The 19,854-nt window shown below is 39.9% G+C and overlaps 1 pseudogene across 1 annotated transcript; it reads left to right on the top strand.

Moving 5' to 3' along the window:
• Positions 1 to 10,221: 10,221 nt before the first annotated feature.
• Positions 10,222 to 11,606, top strand: LOC100599816 (annotated as a pseudogene). Its single transcript, XR_004028770.1, has one exon. The product of XR_004028770.1 is annotated as a ubiquitin-like protein 7 pseudogene (transcript).
• The last annotated feature ends 8,248 nt before the right edge of the window (positions 11,607 to 19,854 follow it).

Genomic DNA, 19,854 nt, shown 5'->3' with positions numbered 1-19,854 from the left:
GTCCAATCACCTTAGCATAGTTTATGTATAGTTCACGAGGTTTTGCATGATTGTGATCTACATTACTTTTTCCATCTCCAACAAATATACTCCTCTGCTTTCATCCTATATTTCAGCCACACCACATTATTCATATTCCCCAAAGTCATCCGACTCTCTTTTACTTCTTGGCCTTTGAACATTTTGGCCCTTCTAGTGTGAATCGCTTTCCCTGACCTCTCCTCCAAGCCTGATAATAATCCTTTAAAATTTACTTCACATGTCATTTCCTGGAAGATTTCCATGGTCCTGCCTTACCTCCCTTCACTTATCCTACCATGCACCTTTAATAGGGTTAAGATTAGGTTTCCCTCCTCTAAGCTTTCACAGAACTCAGTGGTTTACCCTTATCATAGCACTTTTTCCATTGTAATACAAGTGTCTTCTCAACTGTTTTTCTCACTAGATATAAACTCCATGAGGACAGGAATGGTGTTCATCATGCTAAACACCATACTCTCAGTGCCTAACCCATATGGTACTCGGTTAACATTTGCCGACTGAAAGAAAAATGACTGAATGAAAACAAAAAGGGAAGGACATATAAGCAAAAACAAATACATAAAGGGTGGCATAACTAATTTTGAATAGTTATAAGGAGCTCTAAAAGATCTGAAACTTGCAATAAATGCTGTAAACTTAAAAAGACTCTTAGGAAATTTATATTCAGAGCAGCAGGAGGAGGAATATTAGGAAAGATATATACCTAGTGCTTTGAGCTGATGATGCGGTTTGATAGATGACATAGAGAAGGACCTAACTCTTCAACTCTTATTGTGTTCCTTTCTTCTCTGATTGAAGAATTGTGGAGAAAAGAAATACCTTACAGGAGTAGAAGTAGGCAAAAGAACTTCGAGGAATATATAAAGTCATTGGAAGTAGACAACAATGTGATTAATCCTGGCTCTGACTCTTACTACTATGTGACTTTGGTTAAGTCACATAAATAATTCTCTGAGACTCAGTTTTTCCCACGTGTAAAATGAGGATATACCTAACATGCAAGATAATGATTTGAATGTTGAATGCTAGGTGCTTGATACTTAATATACTACAGAGTATTTTCACCCAAAGACATGTTTGATGTTGACACAAGTAAGATTCTAGCAAGCATTATTTAAAATGTTTTTGAGTACTTGGATAGAGAAGGGACCAATTTGAATTTTATATATATATAATTTCATTTCTTCCTTTGGCAGGGTAATTTAGGCAGATTTGACTGGATTACCAAACTGCTTGATCATATAATATAGGTATAGTGCTCTGGACTTCAGCAAGGCATTTAACAAGGGCTGTTTGACAAGTGAACAAATATGGATTGACTGGCTTTTAAAAAATGCTAAAATACACGAAACATGAAATTTTCCATTTTAACACATACAATTCAGTGGCATTAAGTACAGCCACAATTTTGTGAAACCATCACCAGTCTTCATTTCCAGAACTTTTTCATCAATCCAAACAGAAAATCTGTACCCATTACACAATAACTTATTATTTCCTCCTTCCCCGGCTCCCGGTAACCTCTATTCTACATTCTGTCTCTATGAATTTGACTAACCTAGGTATGTCATATAAGTGGAATCATACAATATGTGTCTTTTTGTGATTGGCTTATTTCATGTGGCATGTTTTCAAGGTTCATTCATATTATAGCATGTATCAGAATTTCATACATTTTCTAAGACCGAATTTTTTGTATGCATATATCACATTTTGCTTATCCATTCATCTGTTGATGGATACTTGGGTGGCTTCTACTTTTCAGCTATTGTGAATAATGCTGCTATGAATGGGCTGACTGTTTAACCAATCTTGTGAATTGGCAACTGGCTGAATGATCGTGCTCAAAGGGTGCTGATGAAAGTGAAAGTGAAATGACGGCACCCTTGAAGGAAGTTTCCAGTGGTTTGCCACAGGGGTTTTCCTGTAGACTTTTTCTGCCCATCAATTTTCTCAAGAAGATATAGAAAGTATGATTAGCTAATTTGTTTTGCAGTCAACACAAACATGGAGGAATGATAACTATATTAATTAGCAAGATTCAAACTCAAAGAGATTGATGAGTTAGAGAGACTGACTGAATATCAAGAAACAAGAATTTCACAGGGGAAAAATACAAGTTCATATACTTGAGTTCAAAAAACCAATGGCATGAGTATAGTTTGAGAATGCTGCCCCTTTAAAAGAGTAAGCTGAATGTGTGCCAATAGTGTTTAAGTGTCCCTTCAAACATTAAACTGATGTTAGGTTATGTTAGTGGAAATGTAATATTGAAAATGGAGGTGCTGGTCATACTTTACTCTGTTCCACACTTGAGGTGTTGGTGTTCATTTTCGAGTTACACCTTTAAAAACAGAGAATAGTGTAATATGAGCTTTATTGTCATTACACTGCCATACGTCAAATTCCAGTTTCATTATCTTTTTTTTTTTTTTTTGAGACGGAATCTTGCTCTGTCCCCCAGGCTAGAATGCAGTGGCGCAATCTTGGCTCACTGCAACCTCCACCTCCCGGGTTCAAGCAATTCTCCTGCCTCAGCCTCCCGAGTAGCTGGGATTATAGGTGCCTGCCACCGTGCCTGGCTAATTTTTGTATTTTTAGTAGAGACAGGGTTTCACCATCTTGGCCAGGCTGGTCTCAAACTCCTGACCTCGTGATCCACCTGCCTCAGACTCTCAAAGTACCGAGATTACAGGTGTGAGCCACCATGCCTGGCCCAGTTTCATTATTTCTAAATCTATGAGTTTAGGCATGTGACTTAACCTCTTGATGTCTCAGTTTCCTCTTGTAAAATAAAGATAATAATAGGGTTGCTGTGAAGATTAAACGAAGTAACACATAGTAAGTACTTCATAAATATTAGTTTTTGAAATTATGTAGACAAGCTGAAATATATTCAAAGAAGAGTAACCACTTATTTATTCATTCTGCAAATATTTATTAAGCACCACCACTGTCGTAGGAGGAACACGTGAAGAAACTAAGGGTGTTCAGCCTAGTGATGCCATGTTGTGGAGGATATGAAAGCTGTCTTCAAATATTTGAGGAAGAGGCATTAATCTCTTTCTGGATGAGCTCATAAAATAGAACTAGAATTAGTTGGTGGAAGCCACAAGATTTGAATCAATGTAAGAAAACTGGAATTGGCTTTATTAACTGTTGTTGCAGGTGTCTAAGCAGAGGCTAGACAAATAGTTTGTGATGGTGTTATAAAGGATATTTTAGCATCAGATGGGTGATTTGAGTAGATAATCTTTAAGGTTCCTTAATTATTCCAGACCTGAAAAGTCTATAATGATATGAAAATGCTTTCCCTCTTTCCTACCCTAGAGACTGTATAAGGTCTATTCACCTTCTACCTTCCAATTTCTTCACCAAACCTCATTTGGACCTAAACGAATGCAGGTTGACCTAGGAAACTTTAGTTTCTTTTTCAGCTATTTAGTTTACAAGTGACTCTTTTGTAATCACATCAGAGACCCCAGCCTCTACTCTAATTCCTTTGTATTGTTACAGGGAAAAATAGTGGGCTGGATTTCCTGGATACAGAAGGCTGAGGAAAGTCTGATGAATAATACAACAAAATTTTGAAATGTTCCTAAGTGCTTCTTAAAGCAAATATCATTTCAGGGAGAAAAGTAAACTCAAAATTTTAATCTTAGATTCAGGAGTGACATCTGAGAACAAAATGTAAAGTTTGGTTGAATTTTTAATGGAGTTCATAATGAATAATAAAGCTTTGTACTTTCATAGACTTTTATTGACTAGTGCTTAGGAATTCACAGACTGTAACTGCTATAATGAGAAAGCTTGAGTCAGGGAAGTTTGACTCAGGAAATGTCCTAAACATCCTCATTTTTTTGATCATTTTAAATAAAATGTGAAACAGAATGAACCAGAAAAGAAAGTTTCATAGAAAAATGTATCATACTTTATTTTTTATTACTTCCTTAAAAAGTAAGGCTACCTGCTATTGTTTAAATATGGCTTGTTCCCACCAAAATTCATATTAAGGCTTGGTCCCAGTGTGGCAATGTTGGCAAGTGGGACCTTTAAGAGGTGGGGTCTAACGGGAGGTATTTAGCTCATGGGGACTCCACCCTTATGGGTGAATTGGTGCCCTTCTAGTGAATGAGTTCTCATTCTCATGGGACAGAATCAGTTCTTGTGGGACTGGGTTAGTTTTTGTGAGAGTAGATTGTTATAAAGCAGGTCAGCTTCTTTTGTTCCCTCTCCCTTTTGCATGCCCTCTTCTCCTTCAGCTTCTCTGACATGTTATAATACAGAACAAGGGTCTCATAGAAGCCACCAGATACAGCCTCCCAATCTTGGACTTCCTAGCCTGCAGAACCACGAGCTAAATAAACCTTTTTTCTTTATAAATTACCCAGGCTCAGATATTCTGTTATAGCAATGGAAAATAGACCAAGACAATGCTCTAGATAACAAAGGCACTATGCAAACTACTATGTAAATGAATAAATTGTGACTTGACTACATCCTTTAAATGGGGCAGCTAGGCTGCAGTCATATACTGTATAATAACATTTTGGTCAATGATGGACCACATATACAATGGTGGTCCCATAAGATTATAACGAAGCTAAAAATTTCCTATCACTTAGTGATGTTGTAGTTGTCATAACTTCACAGCTCATTACATTATTTACGTGTTTGTGGTGATGCTAGTGTAAATAAACCTACTGTGCTGCCAGTTGTATAAAAGCCCAGCACGTAACAATTATGTACGGTACATAATACTTGATCATGATAATAAATGACTATTTACTGGCTTATATATTTACTATACTTTTATGGCTAATCAATTAATCTATGTTCTTTTATTGGAGCAAGATTCCTGGTCGGTATACAGTGATATAGTTGCTAAACAGAGACATGTGCAGAAATTATATACTATCCATCTAGACAGGTTTTTGTTACACTTTGTGTATTGATGGAATAGTTCCATTTATCAAGTTTTATTCATCAAAAGCTTTGAATTTGACCAGACTGTCCATTAATTCACCTCTGAAAAAGTAGCACTTAATTTCAGCAATTATGTTATATAGCAACAAAAAGCTTATACATTAGGGTGCTTCTCTGCACAATGGCATTGAGCAGATAGAACTGAGTTCATCATCCCATCCAGATTCACACAGTCACATTTGAGAGAGCCTTATACCAGAGTTCTAGGGCAAAGTTAATCCGAACCAACATGGACTTCTTACTCTGAGAACCTACCTTTGTAGCCACATTTTATAGTGCCAATGAAGACATGCCAGCAAGTTTCTCATGTACGACTGGCATTAGAGCACCAGGTCAATTTGATGGTGGTGGCAGGCACTATTGTTTTATATCCAGGTAAAAGGCCAATTAGAAAAACTGCCACTGGGGATAAAAATCAAAGACACAACATATCAGAACTGAGTTTTGAGCAACCTGGTATTCCAAAATATGTGAATGTTTTCAGAAACCGATGTTAAATTTTTCCCATGTTTCCTAGCTATGGAGATATTTAATACATTTATTCAAATCCCACTACTCAATCCACATAGTGCTTGAGTGCATATCAAAAATATGAAGTTATTTTGGCACGGTAATTTAGGCAGATTGGCCATCCTGCAAAGTGCATATCAAAAAATATGAAGTTAGGGTGATATAGATGAGTATAGATGACAACGATGTTACGCAAGTCAAACTTGGAAGGTCATAGTAAGCATATCTATTCTGAGATAACTTATTGTTATTTTAGAGTGTATTCATTCTACTTATAGAAAAAGTTGACTGAAAAACAGCTTCAGGCAAGTCCTTCTGGAGATATTCCAGAAAAAGGCATTGTTATCCTAGGAGATGACAGCTTCTTGCACGTTATTGCCCCTGAAGACCTCCCAGTGAGACAAAATATGGAGGCAGAAGACCGTGATATTAATACTGACTCTGTATCGGCCTAGGCTAATATATGTGTTTGTGTCTTAGTTTTTAACGAACAGTTTAAAAAGTGAAAAAAAAAAAATTAAAATGTAAAAAAGCTTATAGAGCAAGAATATAAAGAAAGAAAATATTTTGTACACTTGTACAATGAGCTTGTGTTTTAAGCTGTGTTAATATAAAAGAGTTCAAAAGTTAAAAAATGTAAAGTTTATAAAGTAAGCTTTATAAACATTCACAGTAAGCTAAGGTTAATTTATTATAAAAGCAAGAACATTTAAAAAATAACTGTAGGGTAGTCTAAGTGTATAGTGTTTATAAAGTCTACAGTAGTGTACAGCAATGTTCTAGGCCTTCACATTCACTCATCACTTACTGACTCACTCAGAACAACTTCTAGTCCTATAAGCTTCATTTATGGTAAGTGCTCTATATAGATGCACCATTTTTTATTTTTTATACCATATATAAATATATTTTGAGACAGGGTCTCATTCTGTTGCCCAGGTTGGAGTGCAGTGGCATGATCTTGGCTCACTGCAATCTTGAACTCCTGGGCTCAAGCTATCCTCCCACCTCAGCCTCCTGAGTAGCTGGGACTACAGGTGCATGACACCATGCCTGGCTAATTTCTGTATTTTTTTTGTAGAGAGAGGTTTTCATCATGTTGCCCAGGCTGGTCTTGAACTCCTGAACTCTAATGATCCGCCCACCTCAGCCTTCCAAAGTGCTGCGATTACAAGTGTGCACCACCTGCCCCCAGCCATATTCTTACTGTTTAGAAATGTTTTTCTATGTTTAGATATGCTTAGATATATACATACTTACTATTGTGTTACAATTTTCTATAGTATTCAGTACAGTAACATGCTGTACAGGTTTGTAGCCTAGGAGCAATAGGCTATACCATACAGCCTAGATGTGTAGTGGGCTATACTATTTAGGCTTGTGTAAGTATACTATGATGTTCTCACAATGACAAAATTGCCTAATGACACATTTTTCAGAATGTATCCCATTGTTAAGTAATGCATGATTGTATAGGCACAAAATATATAAATAACTAGGTTATTTAAATGAATCTATGACATAGATTAATCTTACACACATGAAAAAGAGGTTGAGTGGTAATGAACTTGCTTAGCTTTTGTTTGGTATTTATCTCTTCATTTTTGAAGGACAGTTTTTCTTAATCCTTCCAAAAAATCGAAGAGGAGGGAGCAGTTTCGAACTCAATTTATAAGGCCAGACTTACCCTGATATCAAAGCCAGAAAAAGATACTGCAAGAATGGAAAATTACATGCCAATATCTCAGATGAACATAAATGCAAAAATCTTCAACAAAATGCTAGCAAATTGTGAGGCCAAGGTGGGCAGATTGCTTGAGCTCAGAAATTCGAGACCAGCCTGGGTAACACTGTGAAACCCTGTCTTTGCAAAAAATACAAAAAATTAGCCTGGCATGGTGGCATGCACCTGTAGTTCCAGCTACTTGGGGGCTGAGGTGGGAGGATTGCTTGAGTCAGGAGGTCGAAGCTGCAGTGAGGGGAGATCTCATTGCTGCACTCCAGCCTAGGTGACAAAGTGACACTCTGTCTCAAAAAACAAACAAAACACAAAAAAACCCTAGCTAATTGAATTAAACAGCACATTAAAGGATTATACACCATGGCCAGGTGAGATTTATCCCTGGAAAGCAAGGCTAGATCAACATATGAAAATCAATAAATAAATGTGATGTCACATTAACAAAATGAAAGACAAAAACCATATGATCATCTCAATAGATGCAGAAAAAGCGTTTGACAAAATTCAACATCCTTTCATGATAAAAATTCTCAACAAATTAGATATAGAAAGAATGTACCTGAACACAATAAAGGTCACATATGATAAACCCACCAGTAACACTACATTCAATGTTAAAAAACTGGAAGCTTTTCCTCTAAAATCAGGAGCAAGACAAGGATGTCTCCTTTTACTACTCTATTCTCTCTCTCTCTTTTTTTTTTTTTAAGATGGAGTTTCACTCTTGCTGTCCAGGCTGGATTGCAATGGCGCGATCTCAGCTCACTGCAACCTCCGCCTCCCAGGTTCAAGCGATTCTCTGGCCTCAGCCTCCCAAGTAGCTGGGATTACAGGCATGCATCACCACAGGCATGCATCACCACACCCAGCTAACTTTTTTGTATTTTAGTAGAGACAGGGTTTCTCCATATTGGTCAGGCTGGTCTCGAACTCCTGACCTCAGGTGATCCGCCTGCCTTGGCCTCCCAAAGTGCTGGGATTACAGGCATGAACCACCACGCCCGGCTTACTACTCTATTCTCTATAGTACTGGAAGTCCTAGCAAGAGCAATTAGGCCAGAAAAAAACACATCTGAATTGGAAAGAAAGAGATTAAATTGTTTCTGCTTATAGACAACAGAGTGATATATACAGAAAACCATAAAGACTCCACCAAAAAAACATTTGAACTAATAAACAAATTCAGTAAAGTTGCAGCATACAAAATCAGCATACAAAAATCAGTATGATTTTGTATGATTTTGACTAATGAGGAACTATCCAAAAAAGAAATCAAGAAAACAATTCCATTTACAATAGCTACCAAAAAATAAAATACTTAGGAATAAATTTAATTATAGAGAAGAAAGACCTGTATTCTGAATACTATGAAACATTGATGAAAATGTTGAAGAAGACCCAAAAAACAATATGAAAAGGTGTTTGTGGATTGGAAGAATTAATATTGTTAAAATGTTCATTCTAGCCAACATGATCTATAGATTCAATGCAATCCCTATCAAAATTCCAATGACATTTTTCACAGAAATAGAAAAACAATCCTAAAATTCATATGAAACCACAAAAAACCCAGAGTAGCCAAAGCAATCTTGAGCAAAAAGACTAAAACTGGTGACATCACATTACCTGACTTCAGAATACGCTACAAAGTGATAGTAATCAAAACAGCATGGTACTGACATAAAACAGACACATTGACCAGTGGAACAGAATAGAGAGCCCAAAAATAAACCCACACATTTACAGTCAATTGATTTTTTTTTTTTTTTTGAGACAGAGTCTCGCTGTCGCCCAGGCTGGAGTGCAGTGGTGCGATCTCGGCTCACTGCAGGCTCTGCCCCCCGGGGTTCACGCCATTCTCCTGCCTCAGCCTCCCGAGTAGCTGGGACTACAGGTGCCCGCCATCTCGCCTGGCTAATTTTTTGTATTTTTAGTAGAGACGGGGTTTCACTGTGTTAGCCAGGATGGTCTCGATTTCCTGACCTCGTGATCCGCCCGCCTCGGCCTCCCAAAGTGCTGGGATTATAGGCGTGAGCCACCGCACCCGGCCTTGATTTTTTTTTATTACATTTTAAGTTCTAGGGTACATGTGCACAACGTGCAGGTTTGTTACATATGTATACATGTGCCATGTTGGTGTGCTGCACCCATTAACTCATCATTTACATTAGGTATGTCTCCTAATACTATCCCTCCCCTCTCTCCCCACCCCATGACAGGCCCCAGTGTGTGATGTTCCCCTTCCTGTGTCCATGTGTTCTCATTGTTCAATTCCCACCTATGAGTGAGAACATGCGGAGTTTGGTTTTGTGTCCTTGTGATAGTTTGCTCAGAATGACGGTTTCCAGCTTCATCCATGTCCCTACAAAAGACGTGAACTCATCCTTTTTTATGGCTACATAGTATTCCATGGTGTATGTATGCCACATTTCCTTAATCCAGTCTATCATTGATGGACATTTGGGTTGGTTCCAAGTCTTTGCTATTGTGAATAGTGCCACAATAAACATGTGTGCATGTGTCTTTATAGCAGCGTGATTTATAATCCTTTGAGTATATACCCAGTAATGGGATGGCTGGGTCAAATGGTATTTCTAGTTCTAGATCCTTGAGGAATCGCCACACTGTCTTCCACAATGGTTGAACTAGTTGACAGTCCCACCAACAGTGTAAAAGTGTTCCTATTTCTCTTCCGCGGGACGGGTGAGGGCGCTGGGCCCCTGGGCAGCACGGGCTAGATGTGTGTCAGCTAATTAGCTGGTCGCACTGGAGTGGTGAGGTCGCCACTGGATAGTGTCCCTGCCCCATTACTAGCGATCTGTGACCTTGGGCCAGTGACTTTACTGAGTCTTGGTTCCCTCATCTGTAAAATGTGGCTAATGCCTGCCTTAGGGAACCGTTGTGAGGATTAAGTGAGACATGAGGTCTCTTTGGAAGCAATAATGATGACTATAACAAGAACTTATCTTGCTTTGCAAGATTCTTCCGCCATCAGAGTTTCTGATTTATTTTCTGGGGTTCCATGTATGCCAGGGAGAAAGAGAGAGTGTGAAAGAGAGAGGATGTCTCTCTCAGACTGGCACCTGTGGTGAAGCTGGCTGACCAGCCACTTGCTCCAAAGTCTATTCTTCAGTTGCCAGAGACAGAACTGGGAGAATACTCGCTAGGGGGCTATAGTATTTCATTTCTGAAGCAGCTTATTGCTGGCAAACTGCAGGAGTCTGTTCCAGACCTTGAGCTGATTGATCTTATCTACTGTGGTCGGAAGCTAAAAGATGACCAGACACTTGACTTCTATGGCATTCAACCGGGGTCCACCGTCCATGTTCTGCGAAAGTCCTGGCCCGAACCTGATCAGAAACCGGAACCTGTGGACAAAGTGGCTGCCATGAGAGAGTTCCGGTTGTTGCACACTGCGCTGCACAGCAGCTCCTCTTACAGGGAGGCGGTCTTTAAGACGCCCAGCAATAAGGAATCTCTGGATCAGCTCACTGTGGCCACCCCAGGCCTCAGCAGTGACCCTATTGCTTTTGGGGTTCTCCAGGACAAGGCCCTCTTCTCTGTCTTCGCTGATCCCAATATGCTTGATACATTGGTGCCTGCTCACCCAGCCCTCGTCAGTGCCATTGTCCTGGTTCTGCACTCCGTAGCAGGCAGTGCCCCGATGCCTGGGACTGACTTCTCTTCCCGGAGCATGCCCTCCAGCTCATACTGGGATATGCCAGGTGGCTTCCTGTTTGAAGGGCTCTCAGATGATGAGGACGACTTTCACCCAAACACGAGGTCCACACCCTCTAGCAGTACCCCCAGCTCCCGCCCAGCCTTCCTGGGGTACAGTGGAGCTGCTGGGCCCTGGCCCATCACCCAGAGTGAGCTGGCCACCGCCTTGGCCCTGGCCAGCACTCCGGAGAGCAGCTCTCACACACCGACTCCTGGTACCCAGGGCCATTCCTCAGGGACCTCACCAATGTCCTCTGGTGTCAAGTCAGGGACGCCCATCACCAGTGATCTCTTCAGCCAAGCCCTACAGCATGCCCTTCAGGCCTCTGGGCAGCCCAGCCTTCAGAGCCAGTGGCAGCCCCAGCTGCAGCAGCTATGTGACATGGGCATCCAGGACGATGAGCTGAGCCTGTGGGCCCTGCAGGCCACTGGTGGGGACATGCAAGTGGCCCTGGAGCTCATCTTTGCTGGAGGAGCCCCATGAACTCCCTGCTTCTCCTGAACCCCCAGCAAGTTGCAGAGGCTGCTGCCTTTGGGAGGCACTCATGAAGGTGCCTCCATCTCTCCCTTCCCCAATATACCTGATGGTCAACTCTCAAAAAAAAAAGTGTTCCTATTTCTCCACATCCTCTCCAGCATCTGTTGTTTCCTTACTTTTTCATGATCACCATTCTAACTGGTGTGAGATGGTATCACATTGTGGTTTTGATTTGCATTTCTCTGATGGCCAGTGATGATGAGCATTTTCTCATGTGTCTGTTAGCCGCATAAATGTCTTCTTTTGAAAAGTGTCTGTTCATATCATTTGCCCACTTTTTAATGGGATTGTTTGATTTTTTTCTTGTAAATTTGTTTAAGTTCTTTGTAGAATCTGGATATTAGCCTTTTGTCAGATGGGTAGATAGCAAAAATTTTCACCCATTCTATAGATTGCCTGTTCACTCTGATGGTAGTTTCGTTTGCTGTGCAGAAGCTCTTTAGTTTAATTAGATCTCATTTGTCAATTTTGGCTTTTGTTGCCATTGCTTTTGGTGTTTTAGTCATGAAGTCCTTGCCCATGCCTATGGCCTGAATTGTATTGCCTAGGTTTCCTTCTAGGGTTTTTATGGTTTTAGGTCTAACATTTAAGTCTTTAATCCATCTTGAATTAATTTTTGTATAAGGTGTAAGGAAGGGATCCAGTTTCAGTTTTCTACATATGGCTAGCCAGTTTTCCCAGCACCATTTATTAAATAGGGAATCCTTTCCCTACTTTTTGTTTTTATCAGCTTTGTCAAAGATCAGATAGTTGTAGATATGTGGTATTATTTCTGAGGCCTCTGTTCTGTTCCATTGGTCTATATCTCTGTTTTGGTACCAGTACCATGCTGTTTTGGTTACTGTAGCCTTGTAGTATAGTTTGAAGTCAGGTATCGTGCTGCCTCCAGCTTTGTTCTTTTTGCTTAGGATTGTCTTGGAAATGTGGGCTCCTTTTTTGGTTCCATATGAACTTTAAAGTAGTTTTTTCCAATTCTGTGAAGAAAGTCATTGGTAGCTTGATGGGGATGGCATTGAATCTATAAATTACCTTGGGCAGCATGGCCATTTTCACGATATTGATTCTTCCTATCCATGAGCATGGAATATTCTTCCATTTGTTTGTGTCCTCTTTTATTTTGTTGAGCAGCGGTTTGTAGTTCTTCTTGAAGAGGTCCTTCACATCCCTTGTAAGTTGGATTCCTAGGAATTTTATTCTTTTGAAGCAATTGTGAATGGGAGTTCACTCATGATTTGGCTCTCTGTTTGTCTGTTATTGGTGTATAGGAATGCTTGTGATTTTTGCACATTGGTTTTGTGTCCTGAGACTTTGCTGAAGTTGCTTATCAGCTTAAGGAGATTTTGGGCCGAGATGATGGGGTTTTCTAAATATACAATCATGTCATCTGCAAACAGGGACAATTTGACTTCCTCTTTTCCTAATTGAACACCCTTTATTTCTTTCTCTTACCTGATTGCCCTGGCCAGAACTTCCAACACTATGTTGAACAGGAGTGGTGAGAGAGGGCATCCCTGTCTTGTGCCAGTTTTCAAAGGGAATGCTTCCAGTTTTTGCCCATTCAGTATGATATTGGCTGTGGGTTTGTCATAAATAGCTCTTATTATTTTGAGATACTTCCCCTCAATACCTAGTTTATTGAGAGTTTTTAGCATGAAGTGCTGTTGAATTATGTCAAAGGCCTTCTCTGCATCTATTGAGATAATCATGTGTTTTTTGTCTTTGGTTCTGTTTATATGATGGATTATGTTTACGGATCTGCATATGTTGAACCAGCCTTGCATCCCAGGGATGAAGCCCACTTGATCATGGTGGATAAGCTTTTTGATGTGCTGCTGGATTCAGTTTGCCAGTATTTTATTGAGGGTTTTTGCATTGATGTTCATCAGGGCTATTGGTCTAAAATTCTCTTTTTTTGTTGTGTCTCTGCCAGGCCTCGGTATCAGGATGATGCTGGCCTCATAAAATGAGTTAGGGAGGATTCCCTCTTTTTCTATTGATTGGAATAGTTTCAGAAGGAATGGTACCAGTTCCTCCTTGTACCTCTGGTAGAATTTGGCTGTGAATCCATCTGGTCCTAGACTTTTTTTGGTTGGTAAGCTATTGATTATTGCCTCAATTTCAGAACCTGTTATTGGTATATTCAGGGATTCAACTTCTTCCTGGTTTAGTCTTGGGAGGGTGTGTGTGTCCAGGAATTTATCCATTTCTTCTAGATTGTCTAGTTTATTTGCATAGAGGTGTTTATAATATTCTCTGATGGTAGTTTGTATTTCTGTGGGATCAGTGGTGGTATCCCCTTTATCATTTTTTATTGTATCTGTTTGATTCTTCTCTGTTTTCTTCTTTATTAGTCTTACTAGTGGTCTATCAATTTTGTTGATCTTTTCAAAAAACCAGCTCCTGGATTCACGGACTTTTTGAAGGTTTTTTTGTGTCTGTATCTCCTTCAGTTCTGCTCTGATCTTAGTTATTTCTTGCCTTCTGCTAGCTTCTGAATGTGTTTGCTCTTGCTTCTCTAGTTCTTTTAATTGTGATGTTAGGGTGTCAATTTTAGATCTCTCCTGCTTTCTTTTGTGGGAATTTAGTGCTATAAATTTCCCTCTATACACTGCTTTAAATGTGTCCCAGAGATTCTGGTATGTTGTGTCTTTGTTCTCATTGATTTCAAAGAACATCTTTATTTCTGCCTTCATTTCGTTATGTACCCAGTAGTCATTCAGGAGCAGGTTGTTCAGTTTCCATGTAGTTGAGCGGTTTTGAGTGAGTTTCTTAATACTGAGTTCTAGTTTGATTGCACTGTGGTCTGAGAGACAGTTTGTTATAATTTCTGTTCTTTTACATTTGCTGAAGAGTGCTTTACTTCCAACTATGTGGTCAATTTTGGAATAAGTGCAGTGTGGTGCTGAGAAGAATGTATAATCTGTTGTTTTGGGGTGGAGAGTTCTGTAGATGTCTATTAGGTCCACTTGGTGCAGAGCTGAGTTCAATTATTGGATATCCTTGTTAACTTTCTGTCTCGTTGATCTGTCTAATGTTGACAGTGGGGTGGTAAAGACTCCCATTATTATTGTGTGGGAGTCTCAATCTCTTTGTGGGTCACTCAGGACTTGCTTTATGAATCTAGATGCTCCTGTATTGGGTGCATATATATTTAGGATAGTTAGCTCTTCTTGTTGAATTGATCCCTTTACCATTATGTGATGGCCTTCTTTGTCTCTTTTGATCTTTGTTGGTTTAAAGTCTGTTGTATCAGAGACTGGGATTGCAACCCCTGCTTTTTTTTTTCCATTTTCTTGGTAGATCTTCCTCCATCCCTTTATTTTGAGCCTATGTGTGTCTCTGCACGTGAGATGGGTCTCCTGAATACAGCACACTGATGGGTCTTGACTCTTTATCCAATTTGCCAGTCTGTGTCTTTTAATTGGTGCATTTAGCCCATTTACATTTAAGGTTAATATTGTTATGTGTGAATTTGATCCTGTCACTATGATGTTAGCTGGTTATTTTGCTCATTAGTTGGTGCAGTTTCTTCCTAGCCTCGATGGTCTTTACAATTTGGCATGTTTTTGCAGTGGCTGGTACTGGTTGTTCCTTTCCATGTTTAGTGCTTCCTTCAGGAGCTCTTGTAAGGCAGGCCTGGTGGTTACAAAATCTCTCAGCATTTGCCTGTCTGTAAAGGATTTTATTTCCCCTTCACTTATGAAGCTTAGTTTGGCTGGATATGAAATTCTGGGCTGAAAATTCTTTTCTTTAAGAATGTTGAATATTGGCCCCCACTCTCTTCTGGCTTGTAGAGTTTCTGCCGAGAGATCCGCTGTTAGTCTGATGGGCTTCCCTTTGTGGGTAACCCGACCTTTCTCTCTGGCTGCCCTTCACATTTTTTCCTTCATTTCAACTTTGGTGAATCTGACAATTATGTGTCTTGGAGTTGCTCTTCTCGAGGAGTATCTTTGTGGCATTCTCTGTATTTCCTGAATTTGAATGTTGGCCTGCCTTGCTAGGTTGGGGAAATTCTCCTGGATAATATCCTGAAGAGTGTTTTCCAACTTGGTTCCATTCTCCCCGTCACTTTTAGGTACAGCAATCAGACGTAGATTTGGTCTTTTCACATAATCCCATATTTCTGGGAGGCTTTGTTCATTTCTTTTTACTATTTTTTCTCTAAACTTCTCTTCCTGCTTCATTTCATTCATTAGATCTTCAATCACTGATACCCTTTCTTCCACTTGATCAAATCAGCTACTGAAGCTTGTGTATGCATCACGTAGTTCTCGTGCCATGGTTTTCAGCTCCATCAGGTTATTTAAGGTCTTCTCTATGCTGTTTATTCTAGTTAGCCATTCGTTTTAATCTTTTTTCAAGGTTTTTAGCTTCTTTGCGATGGGTTCAAACATCCTCCTTTAGCTTGGAGAAGTTTGGTATTACTCATCGTCTAAAGCCTTCTTCTCTCAACTCGTCAAAGTCATTCTCTGTCCAGCTTTGTTCCATTGCTGGTGAGGAGCTGCATTCCTTTGGAGGAGAAGACACTCTGATTTTTAGAATTTCTGCTTTTCTGCTCTGGTTTCTCCCCATCTTTGTGGTTTTATCTACCTTTGGTCTTTGATGATGGTGACGTACAGACGGGGTTTTGGTGTGGATGTCCTTTCTGCTTGTTAGTTTTCCTTCTAACAGTCAGGATCCTCAGCTGCAGGTCTGTTGGAGTTTGCTGGAGGTCCACTCTGGACACTGTTTGCCTGGGTATCACCAGCAGAGGCTGCAGAACAGCAAATATTGCAGAATGGCAAATGTTGCTGCCTGATCCTTCCTCTGGAAGCTTCATCTCAGAGGGGCAACTGGCTGTATGAGGTGTCAGTCAGCGCCTACTAGGAGGTGTCTCCCAGTTAGGCTACTTAGGGGTCAGGGACCCACTTCAGGAGGCAGTCTGTCTGTTCTCAGATCTCAAACTCCATGCTGGGAGAACCACTACTCTCTTCAAAGCTGTTAGACAGGGACGTTTAAGTCTGCAGAAGTTTCTGCTGCCTTTTGTTCAGCTATATCCTGCCCCCAGAGGTGGAGTCTACAGAGGCAGGCAGGCCTCCTTGAGCTGTGGTGGGCTCCACCTAGTTCGAGGTTCCAGGCTGCTTTGTTTACCTACTCAAGCCTCAGCAATGGTGGGCGCCCCTCCCCCAGCCTCACTGCCACCTTGCAGTTTGATCTCAGACTGCTGTGCTAGTAGTGAGTGAGGCTCTGTGAGCGTGGGACCCTCCGAGCCAGGTGTGGGATATAATCTCCTGGTGTGCCATTTGCTAAGACCATTGGAAAAGCACAGTATTAGGGTGGGAGTCTCCTGATTTTCCAGGTACCATCTGTCACGGCTTCCCTTGGCTAGGAAATGGAATTCCCCGACCCCTTGTGCTTCCTGGGTGAGGCAATGCCCCACCCTGCTTCAGCTCACACTCAGTGGGTTGCACCCACTGTCTGACAAGCCCCAGTGAGATGAATCCAGTACCTCAGTTGGGAAGTCAGAAATCACCCATTTTCTGTGTCACTCATGCTGGGACCTGTAGACTGGAGCTGTTCCTATTCGGCCATCTGGTAACCTGTCCCTCACCAATTGATCTTTTACAAAGATGCCAAGAACCCACAATGAAAAAAATGTCTCTTTAATAAATGGTGTTAGGGAAACTGGATATCCACATGCCAAAGAATGAACTTGGACACTTATCTCACACCATACACAAAATCAACTTAAAATGGATTAAAGACTTAAACATAAGACTTGAAACTATAAAACTCATAAGAGAAAACTTAGGGGAAAAGCTACGACACTGGTCTAGACAATGACTTTTGGATATGACCCCAAAAGCACAGGAAACAAAAGCAAAACTGGACAAATGGAATTACATCAAACTAAAAAGCTTCTTCACAGCAAATAAAATAATCAACAGCGTGAACAGACAACTTATGAAAATATTTTGCAACTACATAGAGGCATGATTGCACAACACTGTGAATGTAATAAATGCCACTAAATCATACACTTTAAAATGGCTAATTTTAGATTGTATGAATTTTACCTCATTGAAAAAGAATGAACAAGAAGAAAAAATAATAATAAAATGGAAGACAGAAGCCCTAACACATTAGTCTTTATTAAATGTAAATATAAGTACATCTATTGAAAGTCAGAGATTGGCAGAGTGGATAAATTGACAGGGTTCAATTGTATGCTCTCTATAAAAACTCACTTCAAATGTACTGATATAAGGAGATTCAAAGTAAAAGAATAGAAAAGATATATCATGCAAACATCAATAAAAATAAAACAGGAGTGGCTATATTAAATCAGATAAGGTAGACAGACCTCAGAACCAATGTTACCAGATATAAAAGGGACATTGCATAATGACAAAAGGTTCAATACACTAAGAAGACACCATGCTCCTAAATGTGTAACTCAAAGAGCAGAGCTTTAAAATACATGAAGCAAAAACTGATAGACCTGAAAGAAAAAACAGATAAATCCATAATTATAGTTGGGGATGTTAATAACCCCTCTCTCAGCAATAGATAGAACTATTAGATAGTAAATCAGCATGTATACAGAAGAATAGAAGGACACCATTGTGATAGGCAGAATAATATCTCCCCTAAAGTTATCCATGTTTTAATCCCCAGAACCTGTATGTATCTTACATTACATGGCAAAGGAAAATTAATGTAGCTGATGAAATTAAGGTTGCTTGTCAATTGGCTTTAAAATAGGGAGTTAGTTCTTGATTACCTAAGCAGTCTAAATGTAATCACAGTGATCCTTAAATGTGGAGGAGGGAGGCAGAAGTGGAAGTCGGAGTGATATAAAGTGGAAAAACTCAACCCACAACAGGCTTTGAAGATGGAATACAAGAATCATGAGCCGAGAAATGTGGGTAGCCTCTCAAATCTGGAAAGGACAGGGTAATGGACTGTCCCCTAGAGTCTCCAGAAAGGAAAGCAGCCCTGTTGACAAACTGTTGTTTTGCCCAGTGAGACCCATTTTAGACTTCTGAATGACAGAACTGTAAAATAATGAATTTGTGTTGTTTTCAGCTATTAAGCCAGTAATAATTAGTTACAGCAGCCATAGAAAACTAATACAACCATTAATCAACTGAATCTAACACTCTGCCTAACAATAGCAAAACGTACATACTTTCCAAAAGTACATGGCATGTTGACCAAAATAGACCATATCCTGGGCCATAAAACACACCTCTAAAAATTTAAATGAATGGAAATCATGTGTAGATTGTTTTCTGACCATAATGTTTTCACACTAGAAATTGGTAACAGAGAAATAAAAGGAAAATCTCCAAACACTGGCAATTAGACAGCATACATGCAAATAATCTAATAGCTCAAATAAGTCTCAAAGAACATCAAAACTACATTGAACTGAATGAAAATGAAAATCCAATATATTAACATTTGTGGGATGCAGCTAAGGCAGTTCTGAGAGAGAAATTTGTAGCATTACATGCTTAGGAAAAAAAAGAAAGCTCTAGAAGCAACAACCTAAGCTGTTGCCTCAAGAACCTGGAAAAGTAGAGCAAAATAAACCCAAAGCAAGCAGAAAGCAGAACATAGTAAAGATAAGAGCAGGCCAGGCATGGTGGCTCACGCCTGTAATCCCAGCACTTTGGGAGGCTGAAGCGGGCAGATCACGAGGTCAGAAGATCGAGACCATCATGGCCAACATGGTGAAACCCCATCTCTACTAAAAATACAAAAATTAGCTGGGTGTGGTGGCACGCGCCTGTAATCGCAGCTATTCGGTAGGCTGAGGCAGGAGGTTGCAGCGAGCTGAGATGGCACCACTGCACTCCAGCCTGGCAATAGAGCAAGACTCCTTCTCAAAGAAAAAAAAAATAAGAGCAGAAATCCTCAACTAAATATTAGCAAATCGAATCCAGCAACATGTAAAAAGAATTATATACTACGACCAAGTGCGGTTCATTCCAGAAATGGAAATACAATACTTGTTCAATATTCAAAAATCAGTGTAATCTACCATATTAACAGGCTAGAGAAAAAAAAACACGATTATATTAACTAATTCAGAAAAAGCATTTGACAAAATTCAGTACTCATTCCTGATAAAAACTCTCGTCTAACTAAGAATAGAGGAGAATATATCCTCAACTTGATAAAAAAACATTTATAGAAAACCTACAGCTAACATCTTACTTAATGGTGAAATATTGAATGCTATTCCCCTAGAACAAGAACACGGCAAGGATGTCCACTCTCACCACTTATTCATCATATACCAGAAGTCCTAGACAGTACAAGAAGGCAA

Source organism: Nomascus leucogenys, chromosome X (assembly GCF_006542625.1).
Source record: "Nomascus leucogenys isolate Asia chromosome X, Asia_NLE_v1, whole genome shotgun sequence".
Classification (NCBI taxonomy): domain Eukaryota; kingdom Metazoa; phylum Chordata; class Mammalia; order Primates; family Hylobatidae; genus Nomascus; species Nomascus leucogenys.
Note: the sequence above shows the minus strand (reverse complement) of the source record. Positions and strands in the feature narration are given on the sequence as shown.